The 26317-nt window shown below is 37.3% G+C and overlaps 1 long non-coding RNA gene across 1 annotated transcript; it reads left to right on the top strand.

The window, feature by feature from the left end:
- The first annotated feature begins 803 nt into the window (after positions 1 to 803).
- LOC127467931 (uncharacterized) lies at positions 804 to 17699 on the top strand. Its single transcript, XR_007903357.1, has 3 exons — positions 804 to 864; positions 11878 to 11964; positions 17536 to 17699. It is a non-coding gene; the product is annotated as an uncharacterized LOC127467931 (long non-coding RNA).
- The last annotated feature ends 8618 nt before the right edge of the window (positions 17700 to 26317 follow it).

Below are 26317 nucleotides of genomic sequence, written 5' to 3'. Positions count from 1 at the left end.
TTGTTGTTTTGATATTGTTGTCCTATATTAACAAATTTACAAAATGTTTCACTAATTATTACTTTTAATGTCACAGTGGAAGTTCATGGCCATGCAATAGGTTCCCAGGAGCCTGAAGCAAGAGCCAGCATCAGCAGTCACTGCTACAACCCTCTGCAAGGGATGGCATTGGCTTCCCCTGAGCCAACTGGGTTTTAGTGGTCAACAGAGACAGCAGCAGGGTCAAAAAACATCTCATTTGGGTCAGAGTTTCAGGTACTTCAGCAACTAGCTCCTCAAGGTAATGGAGAAGACCTAGATTTAGCTAAACCATCCTGTAAGAATTCAAAAGGAAAGGGCACGTGTTTTAAGTGACACAAGTCAAGGACTGCTTTTATCTTCATTCGTCTGAGAGTTCAAACTTATGTAAAGGTTTTCAAGGTTGTGCATTATGGAGTGAACATTTGAAATTGTTGAAGCTCATTATTGTTACTTAAAAAGAAATATTTTATATGCCTCAGTTGATAACAGACATTTTCTGTTTCAAAGTGTCCTGGTTTTGTCCTGGATGGAGTTAAATTTCTTCTTAGGAGCTGGTACAGTGCTGCATTTTGGATTTTGTATAAGAATAATGTTGACAACACACTGATGTTTTTGTTGTTGCTGAGCAGTGTTTACTCTTAAGAACTTTTTGTTTTCCCATGCTCTGCCAGTAAAGTAGGTTCACAGGAAGCAGTGAGAGAGCATCGCCAGGACAACTAACACAAACTGGCCAAAGGAATATTCCATGCCATGAAAAGTCATGCTCTGTATATAAACTGGAGGGAGTTGTCTGGGAGGTACCAATCGGTGCCCTGGGATGGGATGGACAGTGGTCAGTGAGTGGTGAGCAATTGTATTGTGCATCATTTTTTCTCTTGGGTTTTAGTCCTCTCTCTCTCCTTTTTATCATCATCATCATCATCATTTACTTATTTACTTATTTATTTATTTCAATTGTTAAACTGTTCTTAGCTCACAAGTTTTATTTCTTTTCTGATTCTCTTCCCTATCCCACCTGGGAAGAAGGGGGAGTGAGCAGCTGCATTGCCAGCTTAGTCGCCAGTTGGGGTTAAACCACAACTCAAAGTCATGACAATATGCCCCAGCCAAAAAGTGTAAAATGCAGTAAACTATCCTCTACTCTTCCTTACCAAGCACTTTGGGGTCCTCTGCTGAAATGTGCCACAGAATTTTCCATTGTGATGCTTACTGTTATGAAAATTGAATTCAATCTAGATGGGGGACACAGTATGTGAAGCAAAGCTGTGGCTAAATAAAAGTGACTCTGTATTATCTCCCAAAGAATTTCTAACCACATCTAAGCAAGATATCATCAGCTGAGGCTGTTAGCTGTGGGAGCACATGTTATTTTTGTTCAAGAACATTGCTTGTCATTTTCTGTGAAGAAAAGAAAGTGTTTGCATTACTTCTAGAATTTCCAGTCACTATGTAATCTTAAAAAAATTCCCAGCAGTCTTCTGGAAAGAAAACCAAATATCATAGAATATCCTGAGTTGAAGGGACCCATGAGGATCACCAAGTCCGACTCCTGGATTTCTTAAACTCTGGTAGTCTTGGTGTTGTGAACGCTTCCCTGGGGAGCCTGTTTCAGTGCATGGCTACCGTCTCCCAAATTAGGAAGAAAATACAAAAGATTTATGTTGCATTTTTAACAGGGAGTGAACTTTCCATACTTCCATCAAATTGTTAAAAATATCGATAATATAACTGTTCTTAATTAAATCACTAAAACTTCATTTTTGCTAATGAATTCTCAAGTCTGTCTTCTGCTATGCACAACTTTTTTTTTGGCTGAAGTCTCACTTTTCTCATCATTAGAAAAAACATTTACTAATAAGATAATTTTCTTTGTGTGGGCAGGCATCTGTTTCCAATTTAGCTTTTGAAAGCCTGACAGAGCCTCTATCAGCTTACAATGATGTGACAGTGCTCATCTTATTGTGCTTCACAGAAAGAATCCTTCCAAAAGTTCAGTACATTCAGATATATTGAAAATTATAGTTTTGTTAGTTCCCAATGTGATGACCTCACAGAGATATTCTATCATGTTTTGAACACCTTTTTGAAGAGGAAAAGCAAGCCATTCTTACTGTGTTGTTTATTCTGTTTGGTATTGGAAAAACATTCTAACACCTTATTATTAAAACTAGTGTTATAATTGGGTACACAAAGGTCATGTACATGTAGCAGGAGAGTATATCTCAGCAAAAAATAAGGGAAAAGGAACACAGCTAATATGCTATGGGTGCACATACATGTTCCCTGGAAACTGAAAGAATTGTTTCTTATTCTCCAGATTGTATAATTATTGTTAATATTTAAAGAGTAACTAAATAAATAAAGGTTTTCAGAAGCACAGAAGGGAGGGTGTGAGCAAGTAAATAAAATCTTGGCACCTAATCAGCAAAACAGATAAATAATCATTGTAAGAGAACTGTACATTGTAAGAAAACTGTACTCCATCCTAGTGTAGTGCTGCTGCTTTGATCTGTTTGGGATATTACTGTTCTATTCCCACTATTCTTATTATTTATTCCCTGTGATTAATTGATGTCAGCTGGGGACAATAGACACAAGAAACTCGGCTGAGCTGCCTGAATACAGGAGCTCAGTGTCCTTTGACACCCACGTGGGCCCTCCTGAGGTATAGCAGGATGTACTGAAGACCTTTATCCAGGTGCAGCAGCTGGCAGAGGCCAGGCAGGGCACCGGGAGCAACTCAGGTGGCACTAGATGCCTGCTTTTAGGGGTGTGAACTGAACCCAACATCTCCACAGGCTTCAATAGCTCTATCTTTGTTGCGTGACATGCTGGTACTCCAAAGAACTACCCTGACATTTTCTGTGATGAGTAAACACAGCTTTATTTCTTTCTATCTACATGCTTTAAAAATATGTATTTCTATACCTTTTTCTTATCTCTTGGTGGTGATATACTTCTGAATTATGCACAACTGTTGACACCACTAGACAAGTCTCTGAATAATACTATTATAATAGTTAATACCAATGACTTTAAAATTATAATTAAGAATTTTTAGAGCTTTATTGAGGGGAGTTTTCAGGAACAACAATACATTCAAACAGAGGAGATTTCTTCAGGCTGGATGAGAAGTCTTTCAGCTAAGCAATGCTGACATGTATATTGTGCCAGCTTTGAAGTTAGGGAGAGAAATTCAATTTGTAGTGTCATAAGTCTGTTCATAAACATTAAATTCATGTGAATAAATAAAAGCAGTTTAAGTAATATGCAAATAAGTTAGAATCTGGAGGACATAAGGAATCAGTTTTATGATACACATTGCCTAAAAGATGGTTTAAACAGTTTAAAAAATTCTATGCAAAATGTATAGTTATAGCATTTTTTAATGAACATTTCCCCTTCTTTCTTCAGCAACAACCAAACAAGAAATTTTACTTGGATTTCTAAGGGATTCTTCATCTGAGCAGTTGGGTTTTGCTAACAGCTGTGGCCAAAACCATGACAATTTTAATAATAATAATAAAAAAACCCATAACCCTTGCATAAAGGATCAAAAGCAAACTGTAAAATATATGCAGTCATTTCTAGGTCAATTCATATTCTGCCCTTATTTTAAAAATTAACATAATTTCTGTAGCAGTGGTCCAGGGAATTCCAATTTACATCCCTTTTACATCAAATTTTCAGCCATTATATTCTTATGCCTTTTAAAATTTGTATTTCCTGATAATTGGTTTATTTTCATTAGTTGCTTGTTGATTCAAACAGCATTAGCAATTTTGTTAATATGGGAAACTGGAATATAGGAAAATGTTGTATTTACTTTAATTTGAAGCATTGTTTTCCTTCAGGGAGGTGAGGGGCAAATCTAAAGCATAAATATTAAAGATACCTGTAAAAATATTTTTTAATTCTGACAAAAATGAGCCAACTCTGAATATTGCTGGGAAACAAGGACCAAATAGTTGACTGCATTCGTAATCATTTGGGATCTACTAAAACAAAGAAACAAAGCAACCTCATGATAAAGGTAATGGAGAAAACACACAACTAAAATAATCAACTTTTGCTCTTTTAGTGCTTTAATGTAAAAATTAATACACAACAGAACAGTTCATCTCTACTCTGTTAACAATTGCAAGAATTTAAATAAAGATGAATATCATTAAGCCTTCCTGTCCAATAAGGCAAGATGGAAAATGGTATTTTAGTAACTCAGGCTGATGAATATCTAATACATCAAAATAACAGCGAAGGTCATGCATTATATCTGCATTGGTACTGTTTTGTCACAACCACCACAGAATATCTCACACAGTTTGCAATTACCAGGAATCGGCAATGACCATCGATATGATCTGTCCATGGTGGGGATGTTGGACTATATGACTCTAGCATCCCTTCCAGCTGAAACCATTCCATGATTTTATGATTTTATATTCTCATTTTGATCATTCTGTATCACCAGCACTGTGCTGACAATGACAAGTTAATTTTTTTCTCTCAAAAGTTGTTAATGTATAATTCTGTAGAACACATTTAATATAAGGAGGGAGGAAAACATAAAACGTCTTACCAGACAAGATAGCAATTTCATACTCTTTCTTTTTGAATACTGGATGGTATTTAATGTCTAATAACTTTCTCGTAAGTCTCTAGGAAACTTGTCAGATATTTAATGTCACTTTTTTTGGAGTAAACTGTCACAAGATGGTGGGTATTTCCCCTATTTCTCTTATCCTTTGTATGGCTGTGAAATCTTGATTTAGTTACACACCCAAATATGCCCTCAGGCTATTAAGTACTCAAGTACTCCAGCACAATGTAGGAGAGATGACACAATAGATCTGCCTGCAGGACATTATTTCCATTAGGAGTAATGTTCTGCACTTCAGAAAAATGCATTAACAGCATTACATTATAATGTTAAAATGAAGCTGCTAGTGCATGTCACCACTCAGCACAGATCATTATCTTATGATTAAGTATGTATCAAAATAAGCAGAGATTTATAGATACTTTTCTAAATAGCTGAAGAACTCTTAAGGAGTAAAAAAATCTCATAATTCTCATATAAAGAGCTTTTCTTGTCTTTCATTTTGTGTTTTCTTTCTGAAATCCTACATACTCATTATATTCTTATTTTGAAGCTTGAATGACAATCAACATTTTCTACAAGATAACAAGAAAGTAGAGCAAAACAACAATACAGAAAAAGGCATATTAACATTTCATCTAAGGGAACATTACTCATTAATAGCTTCACAGCATTCAGAACTATTTTGACAGAAATAATCTGTGCTTCCTCCTTTTTCATGCATGAATTAAAATTGTAATTAGTGCATCTGTAGAAAAAATCATCACCTAATATACAAGTGTCTGTCCAGAGATAATTTTTCTCTCTCCCTCGTAGTTCACTTAATAGTCTCAACTCTTCCATGGTGTCAAGAAGACTAGTGGAATTTCATTTCAGCACCATCTTATTTCATTGATAAAGTCTGTGGTTATTAGATAACAAAGTAAAATATCAGATTTATTCTTGCAGGCACAGTGCAATTTCAAAAGTTCTGCTTTGTTTGAAAACACTGGAAAACTCTTCATGGTCCTTCTTCTCAAAAAGTGCTTTGGGATTTACTACCTTATTGCAGGGTACATCCATGGGAGCAGGGATGAACTTTTATAGTTCCTGTTGACTGAAGTAAGAGGGACACCTAAAAGTGAAGACTCCAAAAGTGATGACGTGAACATTCGGCCCTGCATTTACAGATGCTTGTGTTCTCACAACATTGTCGGGTACCTCCATTCCCAGAGTGGCTGCAGGAATAGTTGTGCTTTCGGAAGAATTTGTAATGGGAAAACTAGAAACTTGTTTTCACTTAGGAAGTCTGCAAAGTGACTTCTCAAGAGGGTTAGATGTTTTTTTTCCCTTCGGCAGTCCAGAGAGAGCTGTGTTATCTCTCTCTGCTGTGCCAGAGAGAAATAATAGTAGAAGACATGTACAGAGGCCTTGGGAAGGCAGGGGAGAAACTAAAGGCCCTGGAGAGGGTGGGAACTTGCTTTCTTCTCCCTGGGGCCTGGTGCTTCTATAGGACTGTGAAGTATTCATAAGTTTTTCATGTTCTGGCCTTCTAAATAAACTTTTGAATTCTTTCCACAGCCTTGGCATTTCTGGGGGTACTTGCATATCTTACTTTACAGTCGTTTTAGCATTTCAAGATCTTGTTTTTCAATGAATCACCTCCCATAAAAGAAAATTAGTAGGAATGACTGTAAACAAGGCAGTTAGTAGACTTTAAAAAATTGAGACAGCCATTGAAAGTTTCCTGGCTATATGGCATTGCCTACTGTTAGCAGAATTGGAGAAACTAAGGTAATCTCCTTCCAGAATGAAGCAAATAGTGTAAAGATATGGCTGGCACCAGTTTCTTAAGTGCTCAAGGTACACCTAACAATGAATGGCTTCTTCACATTAAGATACCTTTGTAAGTTAACAAAACATTCTCAGGTGTCTCAATTTTTTTAAAGAAATTATTGGATGAGGAAGAACTCATGCTCCTCCTCTTTTTATTGTTTGTCTTTTCCTTTTTAATTTTCCTTTTTTCCTATTTTCTTTCTTTTTTAATTTTTATTTTCTTTTTTTTTTCCCATTTCCTTATAAAAGGCAAAACACTGATTAGAGCCCAGTACGTCTTTCTGCTTCTATGGCATCAACCTTCTAGAGCTGGTTCTTGACCCCAGTACTCTTAGCTGTGGCTCTCTATAGCTTCCAATTACCAGCAGATTAGTCAACAAGATTCTGAATATAAGGGATAAAAATCCATATTCAAATGAATGAAAATGGAAGACCCCCTCCCAAAAAAATGCCAAATATGTAAGGTTAAAAATAAAATTATTAATAACAGCAAAGCGTTCATGAAATCCTAAAAATTTGCAATTGCATTGATGTAGCTATTTGAGATTACTGGACACAATTTTATTACATAAAATTTTGAAATAAGACTGAAAAAGAAATAAAAAACCAACAAGTGTATCTTTTAATACCAAATTACGGTAGCTATTTCAATCTATACGAGTATCAGTATGCTTCACTGTATCTGGATGATTCTTAAAAGTGCAAAGATTTATATTCATAACACCTCTAGTAGCTGAAGAAAGCTCATTTTGACTAAGCAATGGGGAAATAAAACAATGAAGGTGTAGATCCACAGAGATATTTATGGACTTTTCTCCTAAAACACCTAGGACCTAATAATAGAAGTTATGTGCCAAAATGTATTTGTGTATTCAAATGCTTTATCTTAAGATCTTTCTGTGCCTGAATCAGAAACTGAACATAAGTTTCCTAAATCAAAGTTACACTACTAAGTACAAGGTTTGGTTCCTCTTTTATCTTTGTTCCCTCCACATGGGAGAGGGAATGCTCGTGGGGCCACTTGCTCTGCATACTCACAAATATAATAAATACTCCCAAATATTGTAGGGTAATTCAAAGCCTTCTATGAACTAGTGAGTTATCATTATGACAACAGTAAAAGAAAGATGAAAAGCAGTGCTGTAAGTTTATTCTGACCTTGCCCAGTTTCCTGCAATTAAAGAATGAAAAATATTTAAGAAAAAAATAAAAAGAGAAAAATGCAAAGGCAAATTCATGTCTGAAGGACACCTCAAAAGGAAAGAATTGATGAATGTCATTTAGAATTCCCTGCTTGAATTATCTGCAATATTCATAAATGTGTGTTTGTCCAAAAGCTTTGTCTCAGATCAGGTAACTAATTAAACTAGAGATCTCAAGCAGGGAGAGATGAGAGTTGTTAATAGTGTATGGCTGATAATCAAATTTGTCTCTGCTGTTTTTCTTGGGACACATTCGTCTGTTTGCACTTCCACATCACTAGATAGATGTGAGATCCATGGCTGAGCAGTACAACATATAATATGCAGACCCAACTCTTCAGAATGTGAACAGTTACTGGTAGGATTACTGTCAATATTTCTCAACTCCAGCAAAAGAATAATTGCACCTGAGCATATTTTCACTTCTTTGGGCATATGTGCAGAAAGGTTTTTATCCAGTCAGTTTTACTTGAAGGTAAGTGAGAAAGTAGGTGACTTTTGCAACTCAAGGTCAAAGCTGAAAAGTAAGAAATGGCAAGATAGTACAGAAAGAAAATCAGGACTGGTAAAAACCCTAAGGGTGAGGACGAGAGTTGGTTTCAAATTATCACAGGAAGTGGTCGAAAGCACAGAAGTCAAAACATGTCAGTAGGAAGGAACAGGTTTCAAGACCATCCTTGTAATTTTGGTGTGGATTTTTCAGAGCATCCAAGCCACGTTCCCCCACTCTGGGGGCACTCGAAACATTGAGACTGCAGTGGCTTTGCCAATAACAGAAAGAAATGAAACATTCCTCACAAAACTATAGTATCTCTTCAGCTCAGATCAAATACTAGCTTGTTGTCCCAAGCACTGGGTCTGCAGTCTTGTTTGGTGCTGTTGTAGACTGCACCAAATCAAAACACATTCCATAAAGTCTCTTCTGGAAATACACATGCAGGAAGGATTTCACCACAAACTTTGATACTACCAGACCTTTGTTCCAGAATTTTTGTTCAGAATTGCACAATATTATCTATCTTCACATTAGGTAGCTCGAATCCACATACTGCAACTTTTACTGAAACCAGACCTCTCTCCGACTGACCCATAGGAAATCACTTGCCTTCTGTGGAAGCTAATACTTGGCACTAAGACTTCCTTACATTTTTTGACTGATAGGCCTGCATATCTCATGACACCTGAAATGACTGGCTTCTCATTGAAAACCCAGTGCTTGAAAATCATTAAAATCCCCTTGATTTTCATTTATACTGTATTTCTAACAAAGAAAGGCATGCCCAGATACCTGGAAAAGCAGAGCGAGTACTTACAATAAGCGGATACTCCCCTGTGTAGCTGCAGCTGACAGCTACATGAGCATGTAGTCTTAAAATTAGAGATAGTTCACTAATTAGGAGAAAAATATTTGGAATTCTGTGATACTGCTATAGGTGGAAACTAGCTAGTGCTACTACTATTAAATACACAGGTCTTAAAAAAAAAAAAAACAAACTTTTTCATATAGCTTCTTTAAAATGTATCTTGAATGTGTTGTATATCATGTATTTTTATTCTGTTACAAAAATGCAGACTACTGCTTAGAGTCTTCTGCATTTGGAAATGTGTTCAGTCTTTTCCTGTTTAACAATCTCAGAGGTTTACTTTAAAAATGGAAACAGATACAAAGTTAAGCAATCCTTTTGACTGCAGATGTCTCTCACATTCCCTGTACATTACATGGACAGACTTGTTTCCTAAATTTGGGACTCACAGGACCACCAGACTGTACCCAAAGTCTTCTTCGATACTGAACAGAACCTCTCAATTGTCTGCCAGGTTAAATGACAGAGACACGAAAAGTTCTCCTTTTGGCAGCTTTTTGTGGGAGTTCTAGTCTGACAGACTCCTGTTTGAAAATGGCATGTAGTACACAACTAGTGAAACTACCAATTTTTGAAGCTTGCTGAGACTTACACATGAGCTCAGTTCTCCAAGTAGTTCATCAAAGACATTAACAGAAACTACACGATTGGACTTGAATATTTCATTTCAAGGGGAAGGGAAGTGGTTGATGTGTTAGCTCTGTGACTAAGTCCCTTTCTAAGACCAGTACTTCAACTTAAAGACATGCCATCAGTATCCTCATGCAAAACCAGTCTGTACTGAAGCACTCTACATTGCGTTAGATACACAAAATGAATAGACATAAAATGTTTGCCACTAAAATAAACTTGCCATTCCACTGTCGCTGGAGTAAGGACTGACCATTTATAATAAGATAATGAAATACTTACTGGCCTAACTAGTGAAAAGAATATTGGGTGATACTCATTTGACTAATTCTATAGACAGGAGATAATATCACATTTTTTGAGTCACTGTATAAAGTAAATGCTTGGATGTCAAAACAAGACAGAATTAAAATAGGAATAGCTAAATGAATAGAAGTGAGTAAAATCAGTAAAGCAAACAAAATTATTTTCCCACCAAATATTTGTTGTGAATCAATACTAATTATTGAAATGCCAGTCATTAAGCTAAAAGACAACATATTTTTGTACCTTTCCATGAGTCTGTCACTAAACAACATCTGAGTCAAGGACAAATCCAGTGCTGAAAAGGAATTTCCCTTAAATTTTCCTGCAAGGAAAAGCTCTTCAGCGGTAAATAAGAACCTGGTGCCGGACATGCTTGTTTTTCAGGTAAGCAGAAGATCACTTTATAAGTGAAAACCAGCTCTCCACTCATTACCCCACAGAAACCAGAACAGAAAAATCCACAGTTAAGGGTGACTAAATTTAGGTAACTGTATGTGGGTATCCACCTGTGAATTAAATGTTTGAGTTCCCATTATAATCAATGGAGATTTAGAGTTTTATTGCACATAAATAGGTAGCTAGGGCATTTGAGGTGCCAAGGCTATCCCACTTGGCCTCTGGCAGATATTTCAAGCAGACATGAATGTCCTGTACAAACTGATGACCATAATATGCATGTGGAAATAGCAACTTCTGTTTGGAAAAATTAACCAAATCTCAGGCCTGTATAAAGCGCAGTAGGAGCTTAGACATCTCACTCACATGTGGACATCTACAACCTGAGACTTAGCCCACCTTGCAAGATACTTCAATGCCTGCAATACAGAGATCAGTGCCACCTTATGGGAAGGATGTGATTACCTAAATGGGGGCACCTAGCACCATTTGTGAAGCTTATCCATAACACCTCTGCAGCATTGGTAGGTGGGACACAAGGTTTACATGAGACATACAGTTTTCTGGAGAAAAACCCAGAGGTCAGGCAAGATATCCTACTGCAGGATATCCTATGATGCATACATACAGCAAAGGAATCCCATCAGAGCTGTTCACTTTTTATGAATTTCTTTTTGCATTGTCTGGTAGTGGCTGAACTACTTCTTGTTTCCTGGATGAAGTACCTATAGCAGGTGGCTGAATAAAATTTTGAGGAATACATGCACCTGTGTTCCTAAATTAGTGATGATGGCTCGTATCCTTCTCGTAGTGATGCTGCTTCAGAGTGATGCCAATAAATGTATCATCCATATACCTGGCACAGTTTTAGTCCTGGCTAAGTTAAACTGATATGCTGCCCCTTCCCTCTATCCTTTCCATACTGAAAAAGCAAAGCAGCTAATTCACTGCAAAATTTCCGACTGTAGAAAACCCACAGTTATGCTTGCACAAGATTTTTTTTAAAAAATTCATTTCTGCTGCCTGTAACAGGAACTGAAATCGAGTTTTGCAGCTTATGGGAACTAACTAAAATAATGTTGTCACTGATGTCAGCATATGAAATAGCATAACATTTTCCACTCAAAAATTACATGTCATATGAAAATGACCTATCTTTGACCTTCCTGTGTGGGAGAGATAATCTAAATGTCACACCTGTCCAGAACTGAAGGACAGTTCGAAGCCTTACGTATACACCTTGTCTACACATGGCTGTCATGATAGCCTGAAACAAATGTAATGAATTTAGTTGGTTAAGGGAGCAAGTAACTTCAAAGAAAATTTGCAGTATAGCTGACTCTGAGAGGCAAGGTATAACAGTAATTTCTGCTCTCATAATTGAGAATTCCAGAATCACTATCCTCCAGTATTAAAAAGTTTTATTAAAAGATAAAGTGTGAGAGAGCTTTCAGAGCCAATTGCACATTTAGGTATTGGTCCTAACAACTGTGTGTATGAAAATTATCTCTGGACACTTAGCAACACTGCATTTGTTTTTCAGCACAGCTTTCCTGTTCTCATCTTTCTCCTCTGGAATATTCTGATGGTTTGAGAATAGCAAGTGTGACCTTTTGCTTAGCTTTATGAGGTAAGACCAATATTTTTCAAAAGTTTTCGTCCTCATTTACATAAGTCTTCTCTGGACTTGTATGTCATGCTAGTAACTAAAATCGTTAATCATTTAGTCACACATTGCAGATATTAAGAAAAATTGGTGACAGAAAGTAAGGCTGAAAAGGAACTTTTCTCTCTTCCCAGCCATGTGGAGAGAAACTCGTATTTAAGCATCCTAACCCTAAGAACTGAAAGATCCAATAGGATCAAGAGGACACATTCCTTCTGTGCAATTCCTGATCACAGACACATGTATTTAGTTTTACTTTGTCTTTGGCTTCTGTCCAGCAAAAATAACAGCATTAAAACATAGATAATATGATTTCTCTAGTATCTTCTGTTTCTGAAAAAAATTAAACTGTGAGGACCTAGTCATGAAATTACAATAGAAAAATTATCATATTTTCATGCATGTAGCCCAAAGGTTTTTCTGTTAAGAAAGGAAATAGTATTGCAAGTACTAAGTACATGATAGCTACACTCTGATATGATGGATACTTACTAAATGGAAGTCTTTTCCTCGCCCTAAGAACAACAGAATCCTTGAACCCAGAATAAGCTGAAATATTTTTATTTCCACCTCTAAGTTTCTCAAGCAACAGAACACTTGTTTTCCTTGAGACTGGAACCAGTAACAGAGAACTTTCTCCTTCCCTGACATACAATACAGTTCACTCCTCTACAGTGGTGAATCATCTGTTGACATGAGTAATTCCTTTATACAGAAGGAATGGCATTTTTTAATCAGTGGGATTGCCTATGAGTGGAATATACCAACACCAGGTACATCGGAAAGAGAGAGACAAGCACGGCACTGTCCAGGAACTATTCTGGGAGAGCATTGTGTGGAGACAGGCACATGTCAGCTATCCCCACCTGGGTGTGCAGCAGCAGTTCACCTGCCCATCAAACCAGTGAAATCTATTCCTATACTCTCTTCTCCATAAAACCCTTCTCACACACCCAAACACTACTAGGGAGCCACTTTGTAACTAAGAAGACTAGTGGCTGAGGTGCATTAATCTCCATAGGAGGCCTTTGAAGAGAATCTCTCTGTCCCTAAAGCAGGCACTCATAGTAAACAGCTTCACCAGGCACTGAAAACCCAAGTGGAAATTCATAACACCACCCTGTAATACCAGTTTGTCTCGCTGCAACCTCTGGCTTTCACACTGTTCTTCATACCTTGAATATGGTCCAAAATAGCTACATAAACTGAGAGTGGAATTAGTTACTTGGCAATTGCAAACCGCAGAATCTGAGATTTAGAGTAGCTTCCTTCAGCTGGCCAGCTTTAAGAGGGATTTACTGGCTGTACTGCCAGAATGACTAGAAAACTCCTGGGATTTTTGTGTTATGGATCAGGCCACTGATGGATTATTTTCTACTTCCTTTAATTTAACAATAAAAGCCACAAATTTTCTTATCGCCTCCCTTTTTAAATACTTTATGGAAACACTTCAGTGGCAAAAAAAGATTGTTTTCCCACATCTTACGTCTCTGTCAATGCTGTATTTCAGTCATCTAAAATAGGATAACAATTCTTATTTTTAAAACCTTTCTGTGTAATGGAAAGACCAACTGGAGAAAAATTAACATTTAATCCCCAAAGCAGAGTTCCTGACTGGATTTGAGAACCTGGCGATCAGCACTCATCCCTGATAACAATAAGTTCAATATTTTTTCTTTTTCACAATCATTGCATTCTAGACACAACTTTATCAGTGCAGTACATGACTTTATCTTTACAATGTTCACATTTGCATCACCTAGGTCTTTTTTTTTTTTTACTGGTTTGTAAACTTACTGCCAATGCAGCTGGATTAAATTCTGTGATATAGTGAAGGTTGCCTAAACCTAACCAAGGACCCCACATTTATGGTTAGCTCAAGTACTTTACATGCAACTTTACTGAGTCTCTCCTTAACTCTACAATAGAGCTTCTGGCTCATGTTGTCTTTTCCTTTGGTACTTTATTTGTACCACATGTTTTCTTCAGATGAATATTTCCTGTAAGGAAGGATGCCCCTGCACGTAAATTAGCTACCTTCTATCTCAGCTTTCTCCGTAGGCTAAGGAAGGCAAAACAGAAGTAGGGGGCAGAGGAACATTTCTGCAGCAACATTTTTATTTGGCTTTGGATCTGTTGTAGCATCATCTAGAGGAGCAGTCAACCTTTCCTCCAGTCTTGACATCTTTGTGAGCTCAAGATACAAATTGCTTCACTGGTTTGAGAACTTCAAGAATGGTGAAAAAAAGTCGTACCAAGTATAAAGAAAGAATATAGCTAGAGCTGGTATGAAGGAATTCATTCAACTTCTGTAAGGTGGATAATAATCATATATACAGAAACTGTAGCTTCAGAAAATTGATTAATCTCATTATTTTATTAAACCTTATCCAGATCCATTATAACCCTGTCTCAAGTGAAATCCTTGTAACCCTCAACATGTCATGCTAATAAATGAGATTTTAAATAGGTAACTATTAGCATGTTTTCAAAGAGAAGTGGACAGGCTCTATTTTGGCTGTTCTGTGACTACATCTCTGAGGGCAGGGAAGATAGTATGTTAAAATCAGCAGTGCACATCTTTTACACATACCATCTCCTTTTGTTCGGGCATACACACAGTTGCTGCTGAAGGAGATGAATTAACTCTTGGAATAGATGAGAACAGAACCATATGGCCCTGAACTTACTACAGTCACAGTAGATTCATTATGTGTTATGCAGCAAGTTCAGTACCCTGGCAATATCATGTTATTTCCTTCATCTACTGCCACGTTTTGTTGCCGAGATCCCTGGCTGCTGGCAATATTGGATCACTGAGTTCTGTCCTGCTCCTACAGTGCTAATTCCAAGGCCCTTCATTTTGTATCCAAACATATTTTTTTTCTGATTAATTAACTTCACTAAATCAATTCTTTTAGTTGCTTACTCAAACTTCCAGAAGTCTTCAGAACTGCCAGTGTTAAAGTCAGTTTTACCAAACAAGTGGTTGGAAAAGATGCCACGTTTTTCAGGTGACAGCATTGAAGTCAATAGTAGCATACATAGATAAACTCCATCACAGTTGAAAGTAATGAAAATGGACACAGTTGGAGTGGCTTGTGTAAATACTTAGCTGAGGAGAAAAGCACCATAAAGCAAACTTACAAAATCAAGCTTACAGGAAGCATATGCACACAAAGTCATGCAATTCAATGTAAGACACTGTAAAGTGAGAGTGTATATTTATGAGCCCATGAGATCTCTCGTAAAACTACCTTAGTCCCAAAAACAGTGGGCCCTTTTATTTTGAGAGCAGGGTCAGGCCCCTGGAGAACCTTAAGGATTAGAAACAGATTAAAGTACTCCTACTCTTCCCATCAAGATACCCAACCTACCAGAGAAACATGGTATGGGATAGGAAAGTTCTGCCATTGAAAGAGATTCTGTGATGCTCAGCCAAAATACTGGTACCATTGCCAAATAGAGTGGATCTGATAGTTTCATAATGAGCCACCTCTATTTAAACAGTAAGATAAGGATTGTCCCACTTTCCATCCTACTATTGAAATCATGTTGCAATTCTGTGGGCTGAAGTTTCTAACATAAATCATTAAAAATCTGCATTTAAAATGCTATCTGCATTGTTTCAGAGAAGACAATTATTGCATTTCATGGTAGATTTGTGCACTTGAAGATACTTCACCCTTGAGGAAAGCAAGGTTTTTAAATTTTAAAACTGAATTTTAAAATTAGAAGTTCCTTTCAGGCATGCTGTCTTTCCTTGTAAACATGCTAGACCACTTAAGAAACTCACTAACTACCCAACTGTATTTCTCTGAGGCATTTAATTTAAAAGTTCTATAGAGCAATGACATGATGTTTGTGTATTTTATTACGTACAACATCTTTTCAATAAACAGCACCTTAATTCACCTTGTAGAATCAAGCAACATAGTGAGTTAAATAATAGATGGTAACAGCACAAGCCACGAAAGTGAAGAGTAAATAAATAAGTGAAAGAACTGCTAACAGTCTGAGTGAGAAGGATTGAATGTCAATCTTTTCTCTTTAAGCCCTTGTAATTAAGAGTAAATACTCCTGAAGGAATATGTATAACTTCATAGAATTGCTGCATTTCTCATCATTAATGAGATATTGTAGTGATGAGATGGCCTTATTAGTGGGAGGTTTCCAAAAACGTGGAGGGGAATGGGAGACAGGACATGAAGGAATGACATCCAGTGGATCGGAAAATCCCCTTAAAATATCTAAAGGATGGTTTCCTCACACTGCCTACTGTGATTAAAGATAGCAACTGCAGGTGCAGTGTCAGCAATTGCATTCAGAACACTCAAGAAGCCAGGTCCTCGGGGCCAAGTGTTAAGTAAAGACATGAGGGTTTTCTGGCATCTTGTTGTTCGTAGCTGACAACTGTGCCCTGTCAACCTAAAAGAACCATCGGGAAACCTCTAGAAATCCATGCTATAACTGTCACCTCCACTGTGAAAGTCAAAAGATCAAATCCAGTCCCAGATGTGAGGCTTTAAACTAAAGAGAATGGAGCTTTAAATTAAGAGAGATTGAATTTCTCTAAACTCCAGCAGATTACAGACCAGCAAATGTAGCATTCAGCAGATCTAAGGGTGGCTCTTTCAGAGCTCTTGCTGTTAACATAAAGTAAACTGTTGATGCTATGTAGAATCGGTACTCCTGCTCTTTCACATCTCCTTACAGGAGGAAACCTAAAACACAGTGAAAGTAATCCTACTTTTGCACCAAGAACTTTGACCTACAAACTTATGGAATTAATACCATGAAAATCTGACTTAAGACAACCTTGAGAGCTTGAAATCATGCTGAAATACAGTTTAAATTTAGGCGATCTACTAAGACTATAATTTTAAATTTCAGATATGCTTGTTTCTATAACTATCCTCCATAACGGTGTGGCTGTAACTCAAAGTGCCATGCATTTATTAGAAGACAAACAGAAATGTACTCAATATAATTGTCAGGCAAGATGTTTTCCCGGCTACTTCAACTATGTCATTAACAATAGGAGAATTGCAACTGCTCTGAACTAGATGGAAATATACAGTGCTAAAAAATTAATGAAAAAGCACATAAAATTTTTCATTGAAGAATTTTGTTAGACTTCTACTTGCTATTGAAGTTCAGTTTCCTTTCTTTTTTTAGATTTACAGAAAGAAAACTGTAGCTGTCCAAAGGACAAAAGCAGAGAGCCGTATTTTCAAATCCATCTCATTATACGTTTGAATGCAGCTCATTCAAACAGCTCGTATACAATGTTTGAAGTAGATCCTGCTGTTATAGCTATCACCTAAAAAAAACCTCTTCACCTGCTTTATTGGATTCTTTAAGGTAAAAATAATGAGTTAAAGATAGTTGAATTGGAGCTGGATTGGTAGCTGTAAGTTTGGTAGTGCATGCAGGAGACTGTTAGATCTTTAAAGGCTTTACTTTTTTTCCCTGATTTTTGATCTGCCTTTGTTAGTTTTGATGTCACTCAGCTGGTTTCTCTCTTTTCTCAAGATAGATGAGGGATTCTTGGTTCTCTTCTGAAACAAAGACCTTGTGTCCTGTAGTGTGTTCTGGGCTGTATCCCACCGGATGACACTATGGGCGTGCTCCACACTCCTTTTGAAACATCTGCACTCCTAAACAGACCCTAAAAGTTTAGGATATAGGAATCTACTGACAAGGTAAGTCTTATTTTTTAGCATATTAAAAAAAAACTTCGGACCTGACAAAGACTAATTTCACCTGCTAGACCTAACTATGACAAACTGGAAATGCATCTTAGAAAGGGGTTGAGGTTAGAAAGGGGTTCTATGATGCAGTGAGAGACTCACTTTTGCTGTTGCATTACTCTTTCACCTTCCTGTTATCCCAGAGCTGTATTCCCATAAGGGATGAAAGCAACAGTGAGAGGAAAGAAATTTAGGTTAACACAGAAGATAAAGATCAGATGCAGAATCCTCTCCTTAACTAGACAGGGATTGAATCCTCACTGCTCTTACTATGCATAAATTCTTCACAGTTTCTGAGTATATTCATCTCCTTTTAGAATTTTGTAGGCTTTTGCTACATTTGAGAGAGACTCTGAATCTTGGAATCTGCTCGAAAGACTAGGAGCAAGAGTGCTTCCACCTTGCACAGTAGAAATCCTCATTGTTGTCTGATGACAAAAAATTTTAACTCAACTTCAGCTAATCAGCAGAGATTTGGAACACCTCTGTGAGTAGTATGTTAGCCTCAGTGACTTCAGTCCAATCTGGCTAATAACTAATTGGGATGAATACAGATTTCAATTTGTTTCTTAATGAAAGCAAAAATATTGGCACTTAGTTCAGACTTTGATATCTGGAGGAAAAAAGTGAAAACTAGACTTTACAAAGAACTACAAAAATATACTCAGGTCCAGATTTATCAAATTGCTTAAGGACCTATTCTTTGTTAACACTGAAAACTGAGGTACATTTGCCTATGATTTCTAGGCAACAGTAAACTCAGAGGAGGACTAAATGCTGCAGATCCACACAGCATCCCTGATGCCCAGAAAACAAATGGCCACAGTCCCAAAGCACAGCAGATATGCAGTAGCTTCAATTTATCCGGGACGTGCTGGCCCTGCTTCACACACTGTGCAATCAGTCTACACTTCTAAGTATAAATAATACATCTTCTATACACTGTGTTATGGAGGTGCTTCCCACATGCACAGTGAATTTCCTAAGATCCAAATTCACATCCTTTTCCCAGTCTGAGAGCAGCTGCTGCCGTGGCTAAAACATCTCAGAAGAACCTCTGAGAGATGTCACTATGGCATATCCTGGCGAGGACATTCCCACCTTCTGGTGAGCCTGTAATATTGCACAGTGAGGAAGAAAAAGCTCCAAGGTGCCACAAAGAGAGAAGTGGAAACTTCATGTAGAGTTTAGGCCACAGACTTGGACAAGTGCAACTAAGATCAAAGTTCAACTCCCTCTAAGCTTCAAACATGTGACATTATGCTCTCAGTGGATGAAGACAAGAAGTGTCTGGGAGCTGGAAGGAGAGCTCTGTGTCTTTCACTGTCTGAACCAGGGCTCTAATCCTAGGCTATTATGCCAAAGACGCTCATCATCACTACACAAATACTGTTCCTCATAGACTGCCTGAGAAAAACAGATGCCTAAAATAGGTAGGCCACATTTTCCCTCTGAGCATATCAGAGAGATCCTTCTCATTCTCTTGACTAGGTAGGATGCTTGTTTTCAGAGGCTTTTAGGTGAAACAGTGCTCCCATTTGCTTCACATCACGTGGCTGAGCAGGTAGACTGGATTGCAGGTGTATTTTCAAACCCTTTTTTTGTAGTGTTATGCCCCAATATAATTTCCTTTGTACAGGACTTTCTCATATGACCAGAGATCTTAAAGCAGCATAACTGAAGCAGGTCGTAGATCTAAAAAAGAATCTACACATGTAAATAACAAATATAGAAATAGTAAGTATTGAAAAAAAACCTGCTTATGCAAATTAAGGCATTTGACAATATTTTTAAATTTATTTTAACCTGCTCTCACATATCAAATATCCTGTCCTATCCAAATGATATTTCACACAGTGTGGTATGATGGGTGCAGAGTCTCCTGATGTAATCTGAATGACAAAATAACTTTCTCTCTTCAATGCCTTGTATGTGATAAGTGAAAATGCAACTCTAAAGCATCTACAAGAGAGGGAGATGTTATTTTTGGTCTTACTGATTGAAGGACCTACGACTAACATTTAGTTAATATTTACGTAGTGCTTTGATGCTCTGAAGTGCTGAGTGAGACACTGCAGTGTTTCTATGAGGCCTTTTCGTACAGATTCAGCTAAACTATCTTCCCTATCTAAAAGCTTGCAAATACCTTCATTTGTATTGTAACACTATCTTTAGCTTCTATTTGGCCAGCACAGAAAGTTTGGGAAGTTTGCTATGTCACATGAATATTGAAACAAACTGGAATCCATAACAGTGCCGATTCTTTGCTTCTAAGGAATCAGCACACTCTTATTTCTTGATAACTAAGAACAACTAGAACTGTGCTTTTCTCATTGGTTTTATTTGCAATCACTTCTTAATCCCTTTCACTGCTGCTGTTCTTGTTTAACAGAATAGTGACTGTGGTATTAATCCCTGACACTTTAGGTTCCGGCTAGCAATATCTTTAGTAGCCTCAAGTTCTGCATTTCAGGTAATAAAACCTTAGCAACATGAGACTTCTGGCATGAACTTCAGATACATTTTCTATTCCTGAAGAAAAAAATTATTATTTGAATTCACATCAGCATTTTGAAGTTTTAAAATAGTGTTTACAAGGTATCGGTAAGTACTCATTTTTCAGATTTTCTCAAGGACTCTTAGACCATGAAACAAGTTACATTAACTCCAGTCTTAATTCTTTTCTGGGAAAACTTATGATTGCAATGGAATTTTCAGTATTTTGGCTATCCATTAGAAATCAAACTGAGATGATAAATGATAAAGATGTCTCCTCTTGAAGAATCACTTATGTGTAAATTCTCCATGCAATGTTTTCGAAGGTTCATAGGAAGAGGCAAAAAATCAATTTCCTGACCTGTAGAGCTCTCCAGTTGAAATATGTTTCATGGACCCTCCTGTAACCCTTCCTACAAGCAGCAGGAGAAGGGAAAACTTCTGGAAGGAGGCTTCTCTGTTCTAGTACTTGTCACTTCATGATCAGCGAAGCTTGGCACCACTTTGGAATCTTAGCCTCCCTCTTTCATAACCCGTGGAAAGTATTGCATGAAGGGAGATCCAGTAGGGGATTAAACAGATTTGATACTTAAGGAGTAAAATATGTGAGATAATTGCTAGTGCCTTGTGGATTACACATTTATGTTTTTTTTTTTTTGAAGCCCACCATTTGCTATACCATTGAGCGCCAATGTCTCAGCTTTCATTCTAACAGAATTGAAAGGGAAATCTTCAAAAACAGTAGTGAAAGTGACAAAATTGACCAGACACTTTTGGGGTTTTAGTGCATTTGAATCTTGGGGTTGTAGAAGTTCTGACAAAATATTTTTCTCCTGGTTTAAAGAATTCACATTGTTTCCCCACATAGTTTCGCACTGGTATAGTAATGCATGTTCTCATTCAACAGCCTTGCTTTTAGTGAGGACTGTATCCTTTGTCTTCTCAGAACATACCTGTAAGACCTACAGATAGTGAGAGTCCTCTGCTTTTGACTTAAATCCAGCTGAACAGTGAGTTCATGTTCAGAAGTTAAGGACAACCAGACAGTGATCTGGTAAGTCTGATTCTTTAGGAATCATGTTAAGAATGTTAGTATTGTTTAAAGTTGCACAAAAAAACTTGAACATATGAATACTATCAACCAATTAAAGTGTTTCTATGAGCCAGCAGAAAGGTCAAACCAATAGTTAGGAACTTTGTTTCCCTGCCAGTTGTGTTAGCAGGAAAAAAAAAATACAAATTTCCCATACAAATTTCAGTTAAACTCTTCCTTCCTCTTCAGATGACCTTACTGTGAAGAGCAAAATGTCTAACTCTCCTTTGATCTCTTCTGTAGAGCAGTTATGCATTCAGAGGAAAAAAAATCTTTGGTCCTTTGAAAATAGAAATTGCTTGAAAAGTACAGCAAATTTAATCGAATAACTTATTGATTAATACAGAGAGGATGCTATTGACTGTGATATTTATTTGGTTCATGTTTAATCATTGAGATGTCAGCTGATTGCAAAATAAATTTTGAGCTCCTCTTTTACCTGAAGAATATGCTAATTATTTATCATAAAAGCCAGTGTTTTAACTTGTATGATGGAAAAAAATTGACTTTTAGTGGACTTCATAATTAAGCATTAATAGTAGAGGTCTTCTTTCTAGCTAAAAATTAAGGAAACATATTACTACTTCTGGGAACATTCTGAAGACACTTAATGTTTTATGTGTAGTGGGTGCTGATGTAGGTTATAAAATTTACATATGAAAAATATTAGATGTTTTGATATTTTCCAAATTTCTGCTTAGGTATGCAGCTATTCAACACTACATGCTCACCAGCAGAAGACAAATTTTGATCATCGGCCCCAGATGATTTACTAGATTATGGAATTGTGCAGTATCACTTTATTCTCTCTAATACCTAAACCACTGAGTCTGGGTAGAATTCAATAATCATAGTATTAATTCATTTATTTATTATAGTGTCATTAATTCCATCAACACGACTGTGACATTTAAAGAAATGTCAATGACTTCACAATTCTGCAACAGATTACAAACTGCAGCCAGTAGTTGTAAATGTCAAATTTTCTGTTTCTGCAATATTTGTAGCAGACTGAACTACAATTTAGAGCAGGGAAAAGCTATCTTGTTTCTCACTTTTGGGAAGAAAGAAAACCATTGCTAGAAGCAACTAGACACTTGTGTGATAATCTTTAAAATGTCTTCAGAGTTATTAGCTTGTTTGAAATAGAGAAGAAATCTCTGGTTTGGAACTAAATATTTCATAATCAAGAAAGATTTCTTGGATGTAACACAGTTGGACTGACTGCATTCAGTGCTTTTTGTCCCCACACTGCTGCTTTCATTTGGTTGAATGGGAATAATTATGTTAATTTTCCATTTGTTCTATATGGGTCAGAGAGTTGGATACCTATCTATTAAAATATTTGAGTGTAAAGACCTGTAAAAAGACTATAAAGGTGGTCTGTAGTTGTTCCCTCCTTTCTTCTGCAACAGTAATATTCAACAAAATTATTACTTACTTAGAGATCCACATATCTTCCATAGCCTTTGCCTATCTTTCCAGCCTCCAGTCAGGTACTGACTGGTATCTTCGTGCCCATTAGGTACTGTTCCAGAAACAGCAATGAAATTCAGAAATGGAAAAAGAATTGACATTCTGCTCTTCTACATAGTTAAGCTTTGCTTAGAATACAAATAAAGAAAGCAAAGGAAAGAAAAAAGTTAACTATTAGTAAAATAACCAAGGGAAAACCTTGAAGTGATACTTCTCAGAAATACTAGCAGGAACACCTGACTGTATGGCTAAAATGACAGATAGCTGTCGTACTGTTTCAGTTTGTTATAGTTATCTATATATTTAAAATGCTTCTTCCTTCTATCTTACATCGTACCAAACTCATTTCTTCCCTAGAATTTTTCTGACCTTGAAGATACACCACTGTTTACATCAATGTCTTTTGATCCTGAACAGCATCTATCAAGCTAAACAACCTAAGCTCCATCACTGACACAGCAGCTTGAACTTTTCAGATAACACAGGATTTCATTCACTCTGAAAAATGAGATTATACCTAACATAGCTTTGTATCAAGCTAAAAATAAAAGAGCTCAAACACATCAGTTATTTTCTCTTTTTGACAGTACAATTGAGCAACAGGTTTATTAATTTTACAGATATGGATCTCTTGGGGCCAGACCACTGAAGACAGAAAAAAGTCATCCTGTAATATCTTTGGATTTTGAGCTCTTGGGGAAGATACCAAACCTTTTTTTTTCCTCTGCAAAATGGGATATTAATACACACTTTCTGTTATCAATCAATAAAGCTTGTATAGCTTTACATGTGTATGCAACTGACATACTAATCAGGAAGATAATATATCCAAAATACTAGGCTGAATTTGAGTGACTGTGAAAGAATGAAATAAATGAACTTTATGTTTGTGTGTCACTGTTAGTAGAAACTCAACAGCAGCTGAAAGAAAGAGTTAAGGTTTGAAGCAATACACATGGCTAAGATCAGAGCTGATCAATACGTGGAAGTTGTGGGGGGAAGATAACAACATTTGAATGCTGATTGAAAATGCAGGAGAGTCAGTTCATGTCCAGACTGCTTAGCAACTACCTATGATGGATGATGATGAAGTGTAGGAATTACAAAGATATGACTACTGACTCCCTCATGTTTATCAGTACCTCTGCTTTAATAAGGTATACAGGGTTAGGGTGTTCCAATAGATGTCCTTCCTAGTTATAGGGAAGGGAAGTGGGGTTTGCCATTATGTGGGTGTGATCAATTATGTATTCTATCCCATTTTGTCATGCCTTGATGGACTGTCTCCTTAAGCAGGGGAGGCAGAACTGTTTTTTCCTTGCCTGACTTGCAGAAGGGAACGGATGGGCCCCCTTTCAAAGCTGCTGGGTGGAGGCAGAAGGGTGGCCATTGTTGTTTTGCCCAGGAAGGAAGAGAAGGAGCTGCCCCTGTCAGAGTCGTGGCCCAGCTCCAGAGTCACTGCACTGCTGTCACTTTGCTGCCACGTTTGCAGTAGGAAGCTGCAGCAAACATGAAGTTGCCTCTTTGCCACCGCTCCTGCAGCCAGAGTCAGTATTTTTGTCAATATAACTAATTTCAGATGAAATAGAGTTCCAGGTCTTCCTTTGCCCCTGTTCTACATTGTTTTCTGGCTGAGAGAGGGTGTTAAACTACAGAAGCTCATTTGCCATATCGGGGTTTTTTTGTTTGTTTTCCTGACTGCGTGATCCAAAGGCAGGGAGGAGCCTCTCAGCCATTTTTTCTTTGTCTGGGGAAACCATGTGGCAGCTGCCATTTTCTTTTTGTCCTAGGGGCAGGGGGGCTGGGACACGATTTCTACCTTTGTTGTTTTAAACCATTTTTCTTTGTATCTTTGTAGATTGCTATTTTTTTTGCTCTTATATCTCTTTGTATTGTCCCTTCATTATTGGAGGGTGGTGACGAGAGGTTGAAACAAAAAGGGAGTGACTTGTTTAGACTCTCAGTCCTCTGGTAACTGTCCAAAGCCATCAAAGAAGGTCTGACAGCACCAGTCAATAAATTTACCACTGACAGACTGTTCAGCTGCTATTACAATGAGTTAAAGCTTTATAGTTTTTGTCTGTCTGGTATGCAATGTCATTGGAAAGGATTCTGATTATCACTGTTTATTTCAATGCCACTTTTCCTTCTCCTTGCATTGCGTATCCGCAGATTCTAGTTTTCATGGTGACTGGTCATGGTCATTCTTGGTTTGCAAAACTATGAACTGGAGTCACCAAAGAGTCTGTGCAGAGGTTTCACAGTGTATGTATTTTTCATTGAAGATATTCATGGGAGAAGTAATAATCTAAACAGAAAAAATTGTCAAGAGAGAGGAAAAATGCAATAGCTTATCCAGTGTGTAGACAAAACAAAGAGGGAAGAAACAGCTGCCATAAAATTGACGAGAAATCAGAGCTATGAATTAAATCCATCTCTCCTGAACTTCAATCCATTATCTTCACCACAATGTTATCTTCTCTCCTGATTTAATATTCACAATTTCTACTTTCATCCAAACAAGTAACCTTTCTTTATCATCTGTACAGTGTCATAATCTGCCAAAAGTCCTGTGGTGTGTTCTTTCCAAGTTTAGACCTATTTTTCCTGGGTTTGTGCATTATCCAAGGTTATTGAAAAGTCTTCCTTTTATAGTAAAATTTATGTGGAAAGTGAGAAGGCTTGTTCCTGAGAATATTCTGGGAAAGTCAATGCAGTTCAAACGCATTTCTATGGAGGTCTCATGAACCATGGTTCTTTTGGCTGTTTATGGCTTCCTAAATCTATTTTGCATTATTGAAGACAAGAATTCTACTTGTCTTCTGAATTCTACTGAATTCTAATATGATTATGTATTTTTGGGAATACATACTCTGTAAAAGTTACAGACAGTTTAACATCCATCATCCCATCTACTTAGCAGCAGGGTTTTCCTTGAACATGGTGGTCCATTGATCATGTCCATTCCTGGGCTTACCCCAGCTTGAGGTAGGCTTGGGCCCAGTTCAAGGAATCTGTGTTTTCTCTGATGTCAGAATCTCTTAGAAGGCCTGACTGAGGTGTGTGCTACCTGTGGGAGTGTCTTCTCCACCAGAAGAGTTTTCATGATGACTACCTGCTGTGGATCATAAAACAGAGTGCAGGAGGATTCCCCGGAAGCTAACAAACAAATTGGGGATGGGACCACTCTTCTTCACATAAAAAAAAAGGACTCTTTAGCCTTTCCCTCATCATGTGATATCTCAGGCATCTGTTGCATAGACAAAATGTAAATAGCCTCTGTCTTGTCATAGACACATCTGGTGCTGCTAAGGAACAAGTATGTATATCAGGGCGCGTACATGACCAAATGTATGTACATTCACCTCACACAAATGGATATGCATTATTCTCCATACAGAGTATACTTCTGAGAAATGCACTTTTAGTCATAGGATGAAGGATGAACAAACCACTTGGTTCCTGGCTGTGTTTGAAGGTTTTTGAGAGAAAGAAGAGC

This window comes from Manacus candei, unplaced genomic scaffold, assembly GCF_025592945.1.
Source record: "Manacus candei isolate 608988 ecotype Guabito, Panama unplaced genomic scaffold, ASM2559294v1 h1tg000014l, whole genome shotgun sequence".
Classification (NCBI taxonomy): Eukaryota; Metazoa; Chordata; class Aves; order Passeriformes; family Pipridae; genus Manacus; species Manacus candei.
Note: the sequence above shows the minus strand (reverse complement) of the source record. Positions and strands in the feature narration are given on the sequence as shown.